This window comes from Thermobia domestica, chromosome 6 (genome assembly GCF_964235325.1).
Source record: "Thermobia domestica chromosome 6, izTheDome1.hap1.1, whole genome shotgun sequence".
Lineage (NCBI taxonomy): Eukaryota > Metazoa > Arthropoda > Insecta > Zygentoma > Lepismatidae > Thermobia > Thermobia domestica.
This window is the reverse complement of record NC_137459.1, coordinates 94,086,468-94,104,419: the sequence shown is the minus strand read 5'-3', so window position 1 is coordinate 94,104,419 and position 17,952 is coordinate 94,086,468. Positions and strand designations below refer to the sequence as shown.

The following is a 17,952-nucleotide window of genomic DNA, read 5'->3' as shown; positions in this document are numbered from 1 at the left end:
AGAACTACACAGATATTAGGCTTCAAATGTTTCATTCACACAAATACCTGACATATTAGAATATTAATGTTTATGTTAAAAAAAAAAAAAAAAAAAAAAAAAAAAAACAGAAAAATAAACGAATACCTTATAAAATTTATCGGCTTTCAAAGGTTTCACAATTCACATATTATACTGACCCTTGAACCTGACATACTTTTTCTGGATTTCAAGGTATCCGAATGAAGTGGTCACAGTTTTCATGATCAAAAAATTTCATGGAGGCCTCCTTAACTAGTTGTACAGTTCTTTCCATAGCTTGGGTGTGGCATGGGAACTCAGCGAATGACCATTCAGTTGGAACCTCTTCTTGCAGCATGGTTTGCAAATCATCGGATGTTATGTCATTCAAGACTGCTGGTGGGGTCACTTGGGTTGTCTGCCAGTTGATCATGTAAATGTAGTCCTTAGCTTCAAAATTTATTTTAGGAATGTTTAATTTTCGAACACGATCAGCTTCACCTATTGCTTCAACTTCTCTGGTTCTTGCTTTTGTAACTCTTCGACCATGTGCTCTTTGGTCGGTTAGCATCGCAACCATAAGGTTTTCTGGAGATGCGACGAAACCTTTCGCGAAATCACATTGTCGATTACGTCGAGTTGAGTTTTGTCCAAATATCTAGAGCAGCGTTTCCCAACCTTTTTCAACTTGCGGCACACTACGGGTGTTACTTGGATTCTCGCGGCACACTTATAGATATTATTATTTGTAAATATAAAACACAGTGGTATTTTTCTGTGATTATTGATCTTCTTACAGTGAAGAAAGCTCTATCACTGTTTTTCCCCCGTGGTAAATCATTATGCTTATTTTTTATTCTAATTTAAAAATACAAAACAATTGCAATGAAATATTGGACTCAGCTTTTTAAAAATACGCTTTCTTTTTAAAAACTGTATCCAACGTTTTACTCAGAAGGAAGATCACTAAATACCGAACGAACAAACAAATCTCTCTTACTTTTAAAACACAAATGTAGGTAATTTGTCGAAAGGATGGAATGATATTTTAAATTTTCAAGTTACGAAATAGTCTGCAATAATAAAGAAGCAATAATGGTCATAACAATGATAACCATTTTTTTTTCAACATTAGAAATATACAGAACAGTAACCTGGTATAAAACTTAAAATTGTAGATTCATAGTAGAGGTTCATGGTAATGTGAAATGCAAATATACACTTTTCCCTACGTTTTGCAATTTGATTACTATAAAATTAATAATTTTGTTTCGATTCCTCGCGGCACACCAGCGGCCCATTCACGGCACACCGGTTGGGAAACGCTGATCTAGAGGTTACAATGAATTGGTGTACGTGTCGAGCTCCATCCTTAATTGAATGTTGAATTTTGATACGGAACCAGAATGGAACACACACTCTTATAATGAATTTAACTCTACAATGGTGTTAGGCCGTCCGAAGGTTTCGTTGTAGAAACATACAGCTGTAAGATCCTGTTCGCTGTTGTCAACCAGCGAGACCGCGTTGGGTCGCCCTGGTTCACGTTTGGCTAAATCTGTTGGACAGATTTCTGAAGAAATGGCAAGAACAATGTCCATCAGATATTTTTGATCCTTGCTAGGAATGGATGGTTCAATTGAAGACAAGGCACAATCAATTGGCTCATATGTTACTAATGGAAGCTGCTCGCAGCCGTCCAAAGACTTTCCAATGCTGCCAGAGTAAGAGGAAGGGCCAGAAGTGGGGCTTTCAAGGAACTGGAACAAGTGACGTAGGGGTAATTCATTAAAATGAAGGAGGCAAATAGCCCATTGAAGAGATTTGCATAGCGTCAATTCAAGGCGGAACAGTACTCCATTATGGACTCCTGAACACTCCTGTGTTTCATCACAACCAAGCACAATAACGCTGTTGAGACCTCCAAGCACCTCTGTTGAGATATAGTTGATAATATTTTCAGAAATGTCCAGACTGGATCTAGCGGTAGGTGTAACGTGTCCAACGTAGAAGGAGGTTCTTCACAAGAGAATAATGTTCTCTGAAGTACTTCTCGCCAAACTTTTGTCTTGACAATGCGTTATGAAGTCGACCATTAAAGTGAAGGCCTCAAAATAGAACCACATACATTTTCCAAATTCTCACTTCTTAGTTTTTTCATAGTTCGAGATCTTTCTTTTGATATTTTGCTCTTGTCAACCACTAACGTTGTATCGGATGTGCTGATCAGGCCTACGTTGTGTAAAACATCTCTGGCTATTGCGGCAATGGTTTGAAGCGATACCCCGAATCTTTGACTTAATATGGCGGTATGTGCAAGCTTCAGTAGCATTTGGGACGACGCTGTTCGATGCAAAGAACGTGCACTTGTACCGACGTCCACCTCCATTTTGTTTGCGTCTTTTTCCTTTGAGAATGTTGAATTTGTTGTGAACTGCATATCCTGGTCCGATAACGATGAGCCATGAAACGAGCTGATTGAGGCTTTACTTTCAGAATTACAAAGAAAACCATTTTTATTATTATTATTGTTTATTTTCTCTTTTATTTCCTGTTTCACTGTTACATATAAGAAAGACATGTTCGTGTTTTTTATGTCTAAAACTAGTTACCGGGTAAAATATTTTCTAATGAAGGTAATTCATTTCCTTGTTTAGGTAAATTTTGGTGGACTACTTATTATCGCTTCTTTCTAACTTTTAGACAAGTCATTGCAGGCTTTCAAAGGACTTTCAAAGCAGTTCCTCCCGACAAAGGAAGTTTGTCATTGGATCATGAGGGTGAGTGCGAGCGCCTTATGGTGAAGTATATGGTTTGCTTGAAGGAAAGTGGATATATGAGTACTGCTTGCCGTAAAGAAGCTAAGAGTTACTTGTCTTGCCGTATGGACAAACGGTTAATGAGCAAAGAAGAATGGAAGAAATTAGGATATGGAGATGTTGATGACTTGAAAGTTGAGCATAAGAAGGTACGTTGCTAATAATTGATTGTCGTGATATTGTGTATTTCTTATTTAAGCCATCGCATTGGGTGAGTACATTTGAATCATTATGTTTGTGTCGGATTAACAGTTCACTCTAGTTTTGCTGTAATAAAGATTCATTGTGTAAAATAGTTAAGATATGTATACTACAGTAGTCCCGAAAACTCGGCCTAATGTGGACCGAATGGTGGCCGAGTTTGTGAAAATGCTTGGTTAACGGGAATGCGGTTAAAAAACAACGATTATTTCCTCAGAAAATACAGTACTGTAGTTTGATGTATTGGTTGCTTGAGAATACAACAGAGAATAAACTGCTCAATTACCCTCAAACAAAGGGTACGTACTTTATGAAGGCCTTTACTATACATGAGAATGAATTTACACTGTACAGTAATTCACCTGATAAGACAGACGTCAAAAAAATACTTCAATGGGTCGGCGCGATGTTTTTTCGACCTGCAGGGTGTGGCCGAGTTATCCGGACTTCCGGGTTATCAAAAATGAAATGAAATCTTTGAGTTTTATGTCCCACGTTATGCCGGTTAAGCTAAAGGAGACTGTGATGATGAGAAATGAATGAAATGGTGGAAAAAGAAAGTGATAGGAAACGGGAGAACCCCGAGAAAACCCACGGGAATGGTGTTTGTCCACCACAAAGTCCACACGGTGCGAGCAGGGATCGAATCAGGCATCATAAACACCGAAGGTGAACGCTCTACCACTGAGCCACCGTGCCCCCTTGCCGGGTTATCGAGTGCCGAGTTTTAGGGACTCTACTGTCCTTAAGATGCTAGTAGCTGTGAGAAGGTTTTGAAAGAAACAATCTCTCATTAATTGATTAACGGGTAAGAAAAGTGGCCCATCTTGTGCCTCCATGTCTATTTCTTTATTTGAATATTTCCTTCCTCTTTCGGAACGTCATCACCACCATTTTTATTGCTGTATCACCAGATCCAATTTTCTGCATCTCTTGATTTTGTTTTCTTTAAAGAACAGTAAGTACGAGGTATTCAGTGACTTAATTTCGATTGATGATTACCCTTAATAATTAGAGTTTACAAACGTAGTGTATGTGACAAAATTACATCAATATCGGTGAAGAAAAATATTTCTGGCGGAAATGGTTAATGTTGTGCCATCGTGAAGCTGAAATAATTTTCCATATCTATTTGTTCATAAACCGCTATATTTTCTACAGAAGATGACCATGAGTTTGATACTGTTCGATAAACACTTACTATACGGAAGTCAGCAAGAGATGGTCTCTGCTAGTTCGTAGCAGCGCTGCACTATTCACATCTCAACGCTTAGGACCGAGCGAAAAAATGTCAAAAATAAACACGCTTATCTACACATATAGGCGACTCACGTCTAGACTATGAAATTGTTACGGCGAATTGTGAATATTTATGTGCAATACGCGATTATAATATACCCAAAATGAGGAAATAATTAGACTGAAGAGATAATAGCCATCGCCACATTGTTATTTAAAAACAATAACAAAAAGCGTTTCAACATCTACCGTCAATTTTACCTTGAAAAAAAAAAAAATCGAAATGAATGACTTTTTAACATTCATACATTAGCTGCTAATGCTTATGGGTAGGAAAGGTGCGGACAAGGAAGAGTAAATATGAGGCCATGGACTTTTATGAATTGGTACCGTCCTGTGATTTGCCTGGTGGGACTAAGAGAAAATCGATGAAACCCGTCATGATGGTTGGCCCCAATTTTCGAACCCAGAACCTTCCGAATACTGACCCAATACTTTACCACTGAGCCACGGGCGCTCGGTTTAAAAACTTATTTTTGTGAAAGCAAATAAAGAGAAGTTCTTGTTGCTATTGACTTACCTCCTTAACAAGTTTGCATCGGATGTTATATTTCTTTCTCTAATAATATTCATAAATACGGCATCGAATCGCGTCCTCTTGAAAGGCGTCCAGAGCGGTCTTTGCACACGGTTTTGGTCGCGTCTTCCCGGACGTTCGGAGCACCTCTACCGTAGAAATGTCGAGATTGTCTGGATATTTCTTCCTTGTTATTCTTTGCACCATTGTGGCGATTTTGATAGCTGCAGCAGCTCTTTCAACTACTTTTATTAGTGTCAACAAAGTAGTTATCTCCTTCTGGCTCCAAATTAATCCGCAAATTAAATAACTCTCGACATTGGCTGTTCAAGGTAGCTTTTTTGCCAAATTTGCTTTATCTTTTTATTATTATTATTATTATTAGATGGCACTAGAAAATAGATGAGTGAAAGCAAAAGTAACACAAACCCGATAAGACACTGAAAATGGATATACACACACAAACACGCCAGTGGGAGAGAAATAATAGTTAGTCTCACAGCAAACACTGGTAGATAATCACAAAGTATCATAGTCAGTTAAAATACTATTGTACAAATATTTGAGAATTTAATTTAACATCAACACAAGACAGACAACTCTCTCTTTTTCACTTCACTTTCAGAACTTACCAACTTGAAGACTTACACGTAAATGACAAGGAGAGAAAGAAATCACAAAACCGGCAACTTGTAACATGTGTTTTGGGAGTCTTTCGTAAAAATCAGTTCTTTTGAAAGTGTTACCAACAACACAATAAAACATACTAATTCTAGAATCAGATAGCATACGACTTTGTACTAAACTGAAGATTAGTAAGTTTTATTGTGCTGAAATTAGTCAATAGCTATTGTAAGAATTCTCCAAATTATCATTGTATATTTAATAGAACACATTTTTTTTTTAATAAAATAAGTCTATTTTGATAAGTTTCGCTTTTTTTCTGTGTTGGGGTCGTTTCAAGAGGAGAAAGAATGTGGAACGAACAAAACAGTAGAATGGCCAGTTTAACAAAACCAGAAGAATTTGAAGGATGGTCAGCAAATGGGGCTTGGTATTGTTTCAAAAGTTCCACTGCTGCATTATTTCTCTTCCATCCTCATCGTCTTCCCTCCTTCTGAAGGAAAGTTTGTTATAAGAAAACTTGTTTCCAAGTAATAATAGCAGCTAAAGAAGCAAATTGGTGCATTGGTTCTTCATCTTTGGAAGGTGTAGAATTGACTTCGAGTAGTGTCGTGCATGTGAAGAAAGAAAGAAAAGAAATGATAAAAGAAAGAAAACGATTGAAGTAGCTCACTTGGTTAACGGGTGGTGCAGCTATGGACTTGGAAGGCTTGATGTTCGGGTTCTAGAGTTCAAATCCCTCTAGGAGCAAGCCATCCTAACTTGTTTTCGGTAGTTCAACCAAGTGAATGAAGGGACGGTGGTCTGTCCACGAGCTAGAGTAAATAATTGACGAAGCATAATCCCACAAAAAAAAATATATATATATATATACTCTATAAATTCAACTTACACCCAAACCAGAAGCCCTTACTGATGATTTTCCAGTTTCACGGAGTCTCATTAGGCCAGTGTGGGATAGTAGTTTACTAATAATAAGACCATGGAACTTCCGTCTTTTTCCTGTCCATGAGCCACGGTTGCCATTGATGATATCTCAACTAAACAAATTTTCTTGATTATAGGTGCCCATACGGTTTTCCTTCGTCGAATGTAAAGAACATGACCCGCAACAAGAAAGTACTGTATACAGAACTTGGGTCATTTACTTGTGCATAGAACTCTACAGCATTCAGACTTTATATATAGGCCTGATGGAAATGTTTCCTGTTTCGTATTATTTATTTATTTATTTCCTAGATGAAATGACACTTCTTAGAACAGGGGAATAGTTTGTGAAATGTATTTGATAGGATACAAATTAAATTGCAAGTGTACTGATAAATCCGTAATGTCGCCCCTTTTTGACCCCGTCAACCTCTCATGTCGATGGGGAATGAATTTGAACTTAAACGGGGTTGAAGTACACGCCAAAGACAAGACATTTCTCAAGTTTCGTGGGCAACACTAGGTAATCCAAATCTTAGATCTCACACACTGCTTTAGAAATCACTTGTGGATAAGCGATTAGCATATGCACATTTGGCGAGGGAGACTCGGGTTCGATTTCTGGAGGGAGTTCATGTAGTTTGGATTTCACGGTTAGCTATAGATCCATGTCTCTTATAGCTTCGTTGTCGAAAGTACGATAAACTCAAAATTAAATCAAACACTGCTTTAGTGTTATATGAACTATAGTATAAAAATAATAAATGGACAAAGCGATTGAACGAACACAGTGAAGAGCATTTATCAACGTTAAAAGATACGCAAGTTATTAGTACAAATTACACTCCAATAATAAATTTAGTTTACATGTTGTTATATAACTCCCTTCGTGGACCTCTCGTTACGCGGAGGTTTTCTTTTTAAATATAATTTCTAGATGTAATTAAGAATAAAATTAGGCCACACATTTACAAAACGAGACGATACAAGCATTTTAAAAAGAATTGAGACGAGAACACTTTATTTCTCATCTCGTCTTGTGTCGTCAACACTAATCAAGTGTGTCACTACTCACCTCACGTTCAGTTATTCAGAAAACTATGGATTGGACACTAATATTGGTCATTTTCCATTATTTTTATTTTACCACTTCATTTTTCATGGTATATATAATATACTGTCATATATATGACCCCCTGTTCACTTAGGATGTGCATTTTAATCAATTTAATATCGAAAGATCCGAAGGTTGATAATCATGCCAAGTGTCACTTTAATGGTTTCAATAGTTATTGCGTGATATTTTATATGGTCCCCCGATCCCCTTACGATATGCATTTTAATCAATTTAATACAATATGATCCATTTGATTCCTAAGGTTGATAATCATACCAAATCTCATTTTAATTTCTCCAGTAGTTGTTGCGTGATCGATGAGATAAACTCATATTCAGCTTTACAGTGATAAATCTATCTATTGAACACATACGTGTAGAAGAATCAGACTTTCACTTCGAATGTCAAAAAGAAAAAAAATAATAATTTTCTGAAAATGTGGAAATAAAGAAATAACAATGAACATTATTAGTGAAGGGAAGAAAAGTCCTCCTTTTCGTCCCATCTATAGTAGCAGTTTCTTTAGTCGAGTGAAACAGACTGGTCGTGGTTGGCAACACTAGTGTCAAACTGGGGGCTGCAGTTATCCCTTGCACATGGTAAGAAATATCAGAGACCATCTCTTACTGACTTCACTATAACAACCAGTAAAGTAAAAGATCTTCAAGTTTATGCACATTAAAACTTATTTTGGAATGTGTCATAAGAATCAATATTTTGTTATTGTATCAAAGCTTCGTAGGAAGTTTGGAAAAGCATTTGTTGGCTTTTCCATCTGCATAACAGTTGACTTTTTATAATGTCAATTTTCTCCTTTTATTTCCTGTTTCGCTGTTATGTATAAGAAAGAGATGTTAGTTTTTTGTATATATATAAATATAGACATATATATATATATATATATATATGCGCCTGGAACTAGTTACGAGAGAAATATTTCCTAATGAAGGTAATTCTTTTTTCGTTTAGGTAAATTTTGGTGGAAGATGTGTTATCGCTTCTTTCTGACATTTTAAACAATTCATCTCAGGCTTGTTACTTTTTGTTTTCCCTGTGTCTCGTATGACATTTGGACAAGAGTCTTTCAAAGCAGTTCCTCCCGACAAAGGAATATTTCCATTGGATCATGAGGATGAATGCGGGCGCCTATGGTGAAATATATTGTTTACTTAAAGGATAATTGATATATAAGCTTCCGTGCCGTAAAGACGCTAAGAGTTACTTGTCTTCCCATATGGATAAACAGTTAATGACCAGAGAAGAATGGAATAAATAAGGATATGGAGACGTTGATGATTTGAAAGTTGAGGATCAAAAGGAACGTTGCTAATAGTAGATTGTCGTGATTTTGTGGTGAGTATTTCTTAAGTCATCACATTTTATGAGTACATTTGAGTCATTGTCGGATTAACGGTTCACTCTAGTTTAGCTGTAATAAAAATTCATTGTGTTAAGTAGTTAAGATACGCATACTTAGAATGTTAGTAGCTGTGAGAAGGTTTTGAAAGAAATAACTATCCCGAAATTAATAATCGGATAAGAAAAGTGGCTCACCTTGTCCCTCCATGTTTATTACTTTAATTGAATATTTCCTTCCTTTCTCGAAACGTTATCAGCACCTTTTTTATTACTGTATCACCGGATCCTTACTTTTACATCTATTATTATTTTTTCTCTTTCTTTAAAGAATTAGTGAAAAGTATTCCGTGACTTGTTTACGATTTTTGATTTTTTTTTTTTTTTAATTGTCTCTGTATTTCCCGTCAATTCACTCATTTTATAAAGCATTATTCACATTAGTAATTTATGCTGTAAGTAGTTGTTCCTCAATTTACTTTTCGCTGCTGTAAACATTAAGTCTACTGGCAGATTTAACACTTCGCAAATTAAAGAACAAGCTAGTTCCCTTCAGTGGTAAGCTAACAAGGATAGAAATGGGTGAGAGAAATGTGGTAGGTAAAAAGGAATACACACCACCAAATAAATATAAGGTCGGAGATGGGTACTAAAACCACGAGCAGAGCACAGTGAACAAAAGAAAGAGCTTAGTTAAAGGAAGTGCGGTGTCTTACGTTACGTCACTATTGTCAGATCTAAAATATACATCAAAGGTAGGTAACTAGGTTTTATCAATGTTGCCAAGGTCCAGATTTAAAGCCGATTTATATTTATGAATAAAGAAGATTATTTATTTGCTGACACATCATCCTGCTTTATATTATGTTTGTTGTTGTAGGTGAAGTCATGTCACTTGTTTGTTAATCTTGCTAATATCGACATATACCTGAGAATTTTTTTTCAGACCGGGGTGGCTCAGTGGTAGAGCGTTCACCTCCGGTGCACGGGGTCCTTGGTTCGATCTCAGCTCGCGCAAAGTGAACATTGTGGTGGATGAACACAGTGTGCGTGTGTTTTCTCGGGGTTCTCCCGTTTCATCCCACTTTCTTCATTTCTCATCATCATCGTCTCCTTTAGCCTAACCTGCATAATCGTGTGACGTAAAACTGAAAGATTTCACTTTTACAGATTTATTGGTTAGGTTTAAAATTCAGTTACCTTCCTCTTTCCATTCTAGTATAAGAGATAATTTGTTCTGTTGAAAAAGCTATTGACCTTGCATCCTATATTAATTCCGCGCAGCCTATTAGAAATGAATGTTTAGTGAGTGTCAATACATTCTTATACTCACATAGAAAAGCAGGCCCGTATTCAAAATCAGGTTATGTACAAGGGCTTATTACACAATTTAGAAAATTTCTTGAACATGAAATTTGGTGTTTAAAGGCTAACAAAGGAAATCAATTTTTAATTATGTCTAAACAGAGATGCGTTTCCGGTGTTTTGAAAATAGCTGAGAAATGCAATTTTGTTTGACATCCGCGCAACCCATTGTCACAGGCCATAAAAACGGCACAGTCGACAATTGATTCTTCTCCACTGTTGAATGACTCTTAAAAATATAAGATAAAAATACATGCCCCATGCCTTTCCGTTATTTATGGCCTTGCGAAAGTGCACATTCTCCTTCGTCCGATGATATCAAGTTTCAACCATCCAGTTTACTTACTATCTAAATGGTTATACAAAAAAACTAAATGATTACAATAGAAGCTTCAAATATGTTGTTTAACATCAAGATTATTTTTTACAATACTTACCACTTTTAAATGCTAATGCTATACTTCCTACTTCCCAGATATCGGTCCCAGCGACTTCTGTCCCTCCCCCCCCCCTTCTCCTCAAGTTAAAAGAGCATATTCGCGGGAAGAAGTTTGAAAAGAATGCGACTGTTACAACACATGCTGTGGAGCAATGGCTTGCTGACCAACAGTTTTTTCTTCTTTCTTTTTACAATGTTTAAGCTTCCACCTTTCACAAATATGGGCAAAATGCATATTTCAAATGGGTGACAGTGTGGAAAAACAGATTTCATTCCATATCCCGGAGAATAATTGTTGAACATTCCTCGCATATGTATAATTGCAATGGAAATATTGTAAATGAGTGTAAATATATTTGTTGTGTTTAGTTGACAGTCAAATAATTTAAGTTTTGTAAAAGTTTGTAGTATACTTTACAATTGGAATGACATGTGGTGCAGTGTGGAGATTTAAGTTTTCTTCGTTAGGTGTAACCTCGCCAAGGTCAGTAAGAAACAGGAAACTGGGGAATTCTGTTGTTCAGTTCTGGGAATTGTGGTGTTCAGTTCTGGCAATTGTGGTGTTCAGTTCTGTGCTACTGGTATGATCAGGACACAGTGAGAGTAGTCTACTGTTTGGAGAAACATGAGTTTATCGTTAGAAGTTTTTGGAGAACGAAATACGTTGTTGATACGCAGAGGGCATTTAGAAACCAAATTGCCTCACGTTCTGCCCCAGACACGAACATATGATCGCCAGTGAATAAATTGGAAGAAACAGGATTACTTCTGAGTGAGACAGAAGCATCGAACCCTGCAGGCAAGGAATTGTGGAAGATGTCAGTTATCGACTCCTTAGTTCGCCCAAGAAATCTCTCCATCGTTTGTCATAAGAAACCAGCTATAGCTATTCAACATGTGATTTATGAGTGTTACCACTAACTTAATTTGTATTCTGTAATTTCGCTTAAAAAATCCAAAACCTCATTCCAAGTGCAATGTACACTGGCTAATATTTGCTGTTTTTCTTGAGGTGTGACCGATATTACGGTGGATGAATTTAAACTAATAAACATAATCCCATAAATCTCCCATCCTTCCTTGATCATTTACCATAAACCGCATGGAAATTGAACTTAAGTTACAAATTCTAGACCCAAATGAAACCCATGAGTTTTAAAAGTTTAAAAAGAAATCACCCTGTATATACGCTATGTGATCAAAAGTATCCGGACACCTCCAAAAACATAAGTTTTTCATATTAGGTGCTGCCATCTACTGCCAGGTACTCATTATCAGCGACCTCAGTAGTCATTAGACATCGTGAGAAAGCAGAATGGGGCGCTCCGCGAAACTCACGGACTTCGAACGTGGTTAGGTGATTGGGTGTCGCTTGTCAGAAGTCTGTACGCGAGATTTCCACACTCCTAAACATCCCTAAGTCCACTGTCTCTGATGCGATGGTTAAGTGGAAACGTGAAGGGACACGTACAGCACAAAAGCGTACAAGCCGACCTCGACTGTTGACTGACAGAGAGCGCCGACAGTTGAAGAGGGTCTTAAAGTGTAATAGGAAGACATCTATCCAGACCATCACACAGGAATTTCAAACTACATCAGGATCCACTCCAAGTACTATGGCAGTTAGGTGTGAGGTGAGAAAACTTGGATTTCATGGTCGAGCGGCTGCTCATAAGCCACACATGACGCAGGTAAATGCCAAACTACGCCTCGCTTGGTGTAAGGAGCGTAAACATTGGACGATTGAACAGTACAAAAACGTTGTGTGGAGTGACGAATCAGGTACACAATGTGGCGATCCGATGGCAGGGTGTGGGTATGGCGATTGCCCGGTGAACATCTGTCAGCGTGTGTAGTGCCAACAGTGAAATTCGAAGGTGGTGGCGTTATGGTGTGGTAGTGTTTTTCTTGGAGGGGGCTTGCACCCTTTGTTGTTTTGCGTGGCACTCTCACAGCGCAGGCCTACATCGATGTTTTAAGCACCTTCTTGCTTCCCACTGTTGAAGAGTAATTCGGGGGTGGGGATTCCATCTTTCAACATGATCGAGTACCTGTTCATACTGGACGGCCTGTAGCGGAGTGGGTTGCACGGCCATAACATCCCTGTAATGGACTTGCCTGCACAGAGTCCTGACTTAAATCCTATAGATCACCTTTGGGATGTTTTTGAGCGCCGATTTCGTGCCAGGCCTCACCGACCTACATCCATGAAGAATGGGCTGTCATTCTCCAAGAAACCTTCCAGCACCTTATTGAAAGTATGCCTGCGAGAGTGGAAGCTGTAATCAAGGCTAATTGTGGGCCAACACTATATTGAATTCCAGCAGTACCGATGGAGGGCGCCTCATCCAAGTGTCCGGATACTTTTGATCACGTAGTATATATATATATATATATATATATATATATATATATATATATATACAGGGTGCGGCACGTAAAACCGGCCCGTAAAGTGAACACATAAAATGAAATGTAATGTATTGAATATGACTACTCACCTTCACAGCAGGTGCTGAAAGTGTCCTCTGCCCACTTCAACACACATGTGAGCACGATTGAGGAGATTCATATATACCCTTGTCAGTTCTTGTGTTGTAATGCTATTGGTGACATCCTGGATCCTGGTCTTGAGTTCTTCAATTGTGTGTGGATTTGTTTCGTATACTCTTCCCTTTAACAGTCCCCATAAGTAAAAGCCACACGTGGACAAGTCTGGTGACCGAGGAGGCCACAAGCCTTTGCTGATTGTCCTCTCTGGTGTAAACATCTCATGCACAAGGGACAATGATGCAGCTGATGTGTGGCATGTTGCACTGTCCTGCTGAAAGTAACATAACTGACGCTCCTCTTCGGTCAAGTGTGTATAAAACTCCTCCAGGATTCCCATATACACGTCACTGTTCACTGTCGTCTCAAAGAATATGGGCCCAATAACGCGTGTGGCGGAAATGGCACACCAAACACCAATCTTCTGATCATGCAAGGGTACCTGGTGGATTGCGTGTGGATTTTCTGTCGACCAAAACCGGTTGTTTTGGGAATTTACGTACCCAGACAGGTGGAACCACGCCTCGTCACTCATGATGAGCATTAGTGGATCCAAGAAACCACTGGCAACATTGCTCAACAGCCATGAACAGAAATGCACCCTCTTCTGCAGGTCAGGCTCCTTCAGTTCTTGCAAAACACTTATCCGGTACGGTTTTAACTTCAGTCCCCTTAAAACACGTCTGCAACTTCTCTCACTCGCATGAACCTGTTAACTCAATCTCCTGATTGACTTTCGAGGACTTCTTGTCATTATCTCCTCCACCTGCATCTTTAATTCAGGTGTGCAGACAGATGGTCGTCTGTTCCTGGGAGCATTTTGAACCGATCCTGTACGCCGCCATTTTTCAATCAATTCCTGAATGGTGCTTTTTGCTGGCACAGAACGTCCTGGAAATTTCTCCCGAAACAAATTCTTTGTTTTTACTAAAGATCCAGTGAGAATGAACCCTTCAATAATGGCAACACGCTCGGGTATCGAATACGGCATTATCACACACTGACACTCACCCGGCTTAACACAACGAGGCCTTTTTCTCAACTGGTTTCGACAAGTTTCACTGGCTGCGGCTGTACGTGACTGCTGCAGGTCACGTAAGTCGACCCGACCTCGACACGCCATCTCTTGGTAGGAAGGTAGATTATTTAAGTGTTGCCAAAAACACAATATACCAGAATATTACGACGGGCCGGTTTTACGTGCCGCACCCTGTATATATATATATATATATAATACATACTAGGGATTTGAATGCTGTTAGTCACGCATTTTGCTAAAAAGGGGGAGTTTTCGAAGCAGCAGTAAATGTCGAATGTAATTACTTTCCCTTATGTGATACATTCTTAAAATTTTTTAACGAAGCCCATTTAGTTGTGATATTACCTTTGTGTACAGAAATGACATGGAGGTAATAGAATGAAGAACGCAACTTTCACTCCTAATATTTGTTTTTAATTAATTCTTTTTCGTAATAATTGTGGATATTTTCTTGTTTTTTCAAGGGAATTTCGAAATATAACCAGCCTGATACACACACACACACATATATATATATATAATATGTGGATCTTCTAAGTGCGTTCCACGAATAACATTAAGGCTAGTCTCCTGAAGAAACCAAGGCAGATAGAAACACGTAACATTTTGTAACTTTCAAGGGACATAAAAAGCAATATTATGCTAATAAGGAAAATCGCTCGTGAAGGGGGTTACGGGAAGTGACCTCAAAATTTTAAATAGCAACCCTTATCGTGTGGTACTCGTTTGGAAGGTAATCACGTGTAGAGTTTCAGTTCCGGAAACTGCATGTCGTTAGCGTGTCCCTAGCCAACATGGCGGCCATTCGTAAAGTACGGTCGAAGAAACATTACAAAGCTGTAAGGAGAAAGAAACATGCACCGCCCACCTCCCAGTAGTAACGTAAACGTTGGACGAAGTCCTTTCGAACACGATTAAAAGTCATTACCGGTATGGAATGACAGGCATCAATTATGCGTTGGCGCACCTCCGCAATGCTGTTCGGCCGTGTGCAGAACACCATAATCTTCAAATAGCCCCAGAGAAAATGTCGGGTGGAGTCAGTTCCGCCAACACTTTATCTGTCTCTCCTCCGTAGCAACACTAGGGTTTCGAGGCTTTGGGGCATTGGTCACACTGCCTGTCATAAAGAATTTGAGTAATAAATGGGGTATAAAAGAAACACTAATCAGGTTACGCACGTTTTGTTCATTGAAGAACCGTGCTGTTGCACTGTACGAACGATTCGTAGCGCCAAAGCGTAACATAATTTCAATTCTCTTATCAAGATACCATATTTTGTCTGAATTGTAGAAGGGTCAAACGCACTAACACACGTGTAAGGCCTTCAGACCTACTGCTCCGGGTTGTAATATAGCGCACTGTTGGTCGGAAAATCACATCTGATAATGGTGCACGAATAAACACTGTAACTTTGCTCAAGTACGTGTGTAAAAACACCGAAACACAACAATTGGCAGCTCGTCCTCATGAACTACATCTCTTTGCCCGCAAGAGTAGCAGTTCGACAGTAGCACAGTGGGAACGCGTGCGGTCCGGGATTCGAGCCTGAGAGAGTATATTTTTCGTTAAAATATTATAGTACTCTTTTCTATCCGTTTCAGTTCAATTTGCATGCTGCAATATAGTTACAGTGCTAAACGTGTGGTACGTGTATTGTGGGTTCGTTCCGAACTAGGTCTACTTTATACTTTAGAGTTGGCTGTGAACACGATCTGGTCTCTACACGTGATTACTTTTCAAATGAGGTACTACACGATGGAGGTTGCTGTATAAATTTTCGTAATTACCCCTTGTAACCTCATTGGCCCCCCTTCATGGGGGATTCTCCTTATTAGCATAATGTTTTTTATGTCGCTTGAAGACTACAAAATATTTCATGTTTCTCTATGCCTTGGTTTCTTCAGGAGACAGGTCTTAGTGTTATGCGTGGAACGCACTTCGACCATACTTTACGGATGGCCACCATGTTGACTAGGGATACGCTAGCGACATCCAGTTTCCGGAACTGGTCTCTACACGTGATTACATTTCAAACGAGGTACTACACGATGGGAATTGCTATTTAAAATTTTGAAGTTATTCCCTGTAACCTCCTTGAGCCTCTCGTGGGGAATTCTCCTTATCAGCATGATGTCTTTATGTCCTTTGAAGGTTACGAAAAGTTTCGTGTTTCTATCTGCCTTGGTTTCTTCAGGAGATTGGCCTTACTGTTATTCGTGGAACGCACTCTATATGTTGCATGAACTGAAAATTTGTGCATGACGTTGGAGTTTTAGAATCAAATGCTTCTGAACATTCTACAAGAAGATAGACTACTGGTTGCAGCCAAAGGTTTAGGAATACACTAAGTGTTCCGTAACGTAATCAAATCTTACTCCGATCCAGGTAACTTAGTGTTAGTTCTAGGAACTACAAACAAAGAACAAGAATTCGTAATTAGTCAGATTGATACGGAAGGAGGTAAACCTTTGCCGCGTGTCATTGTAGCTGACTTTTCTGTCTCTGAAAGAGAAAGTGTACAAAGAAGGTGGAGTATTGTTTATCTTATCACAGATACTGATTGCTGATCTTCTGAAAGACCGTGTTCCCATTTCCCTTGTGACTGGTATTTTGATTTATAAAGCACACCATATCCTTGAATCGTACCATAAAGCTTTTACTTTGCGCCTTTATAGAGAAAATAATAAAGTTGGTTTTATTAAAGCGTTTTCAGCCTCCCCAAGTCCTCCATTGTAGGGTTGTACAAGAGTTGATCGTATTATGCATACATTATTTGTGCGCAATTTGTACCTGTGACCACGATTTCACGCTACAGTTTAAAACAGTTTCGAGAAGCATAAGCCTCAACTTGTAGAAATCCATATACAAATGACATCTGGAATGATACAGATTCAGACTACTGTTTTAGACCTAATGAACTTCACCGTCAAAGAACTGAAAAGATTATACAGACGAATTAACTGTTGAAAATGCTATATCTGAGTCATCCACCAAATCTTACAGTCCCGGGTTCAAACCCTGCTCCCGCCAACTGAACTTTGTGGTAGACAAACACCGTGTGCGTGGATTTTCTCGGTGTTCTCCCGTTTCCTCCCACTTTCTTCATTCCACCATATCATTCATTGCTCAACTTACCGTCTCCTTTAGCCTAGCCGGCATGATCGTGGGACATAAAACTTAAAAATTTCATTTCATTTCACAAAATCTTGCAGTTAGACCCTATTTGGTATCAGTTAAGTGCTAAAACAAAGCAGCTTGTTTCAGATTTGAAGACTTCGAGAATAGTCCTTAACTACCTGACCCAGCATGGTTGTGTGACATTTTATACTTATATCCAGTCATTAAGAAGTGCAGAGTATACAATGAAGAGTTCAGGGTGGGTTATTCTGGGCACGGCTGAAACCTTGTTTGTTCTGGCTGAAGAGAGTGTGTTTGGGAATTGTGGCTCTTTTCAGAAAGAAAAATTAAAAGGGAAGGAAGGCAGCCAAAATGAACACAAAGATGAAGATAATATAACATCATTGAAAGTAGAAGTTATTCCTAAGTGTTTTGCATTATCAGAAATCCGAGAACAACAAGAAGAAAAGGAAGAAAATTCGTAGCCCAAAAAGCGCTTATTCTTGCTGAAGATAGTAGAATATGTAGTCAGTTAGTGGACGTTCTGTCTACAGGTCCAAGTGATGTACTATTTCAGTT

General features: G+C 38.7%; 1 protein-coding gene across 3 annotated transcripts in view; it reads left to right on the top strand.

The window, feature by feature from the left end:
- Positions 1-8,511: 8,511 nt before the first annotated feature.
- Positions 8,512-17,952, top strand: part of LOC145688097 (DNA repair endonuclease XPF-like) — a 36,478-nt gene continuing 27,037 nt past the window's right edge. For all 3 annotated transcript variants that reach the window (XM_081761830.1, XM_081761832.1, XM_081761831.1), the window contains exon 1: positions 8,512-8,857. The gene's annotated coding sequence lies outside the window, so the exon portion shown is untranslated. The remainder of the gene's footprint in view (positions 8,858-17,952) is intronic.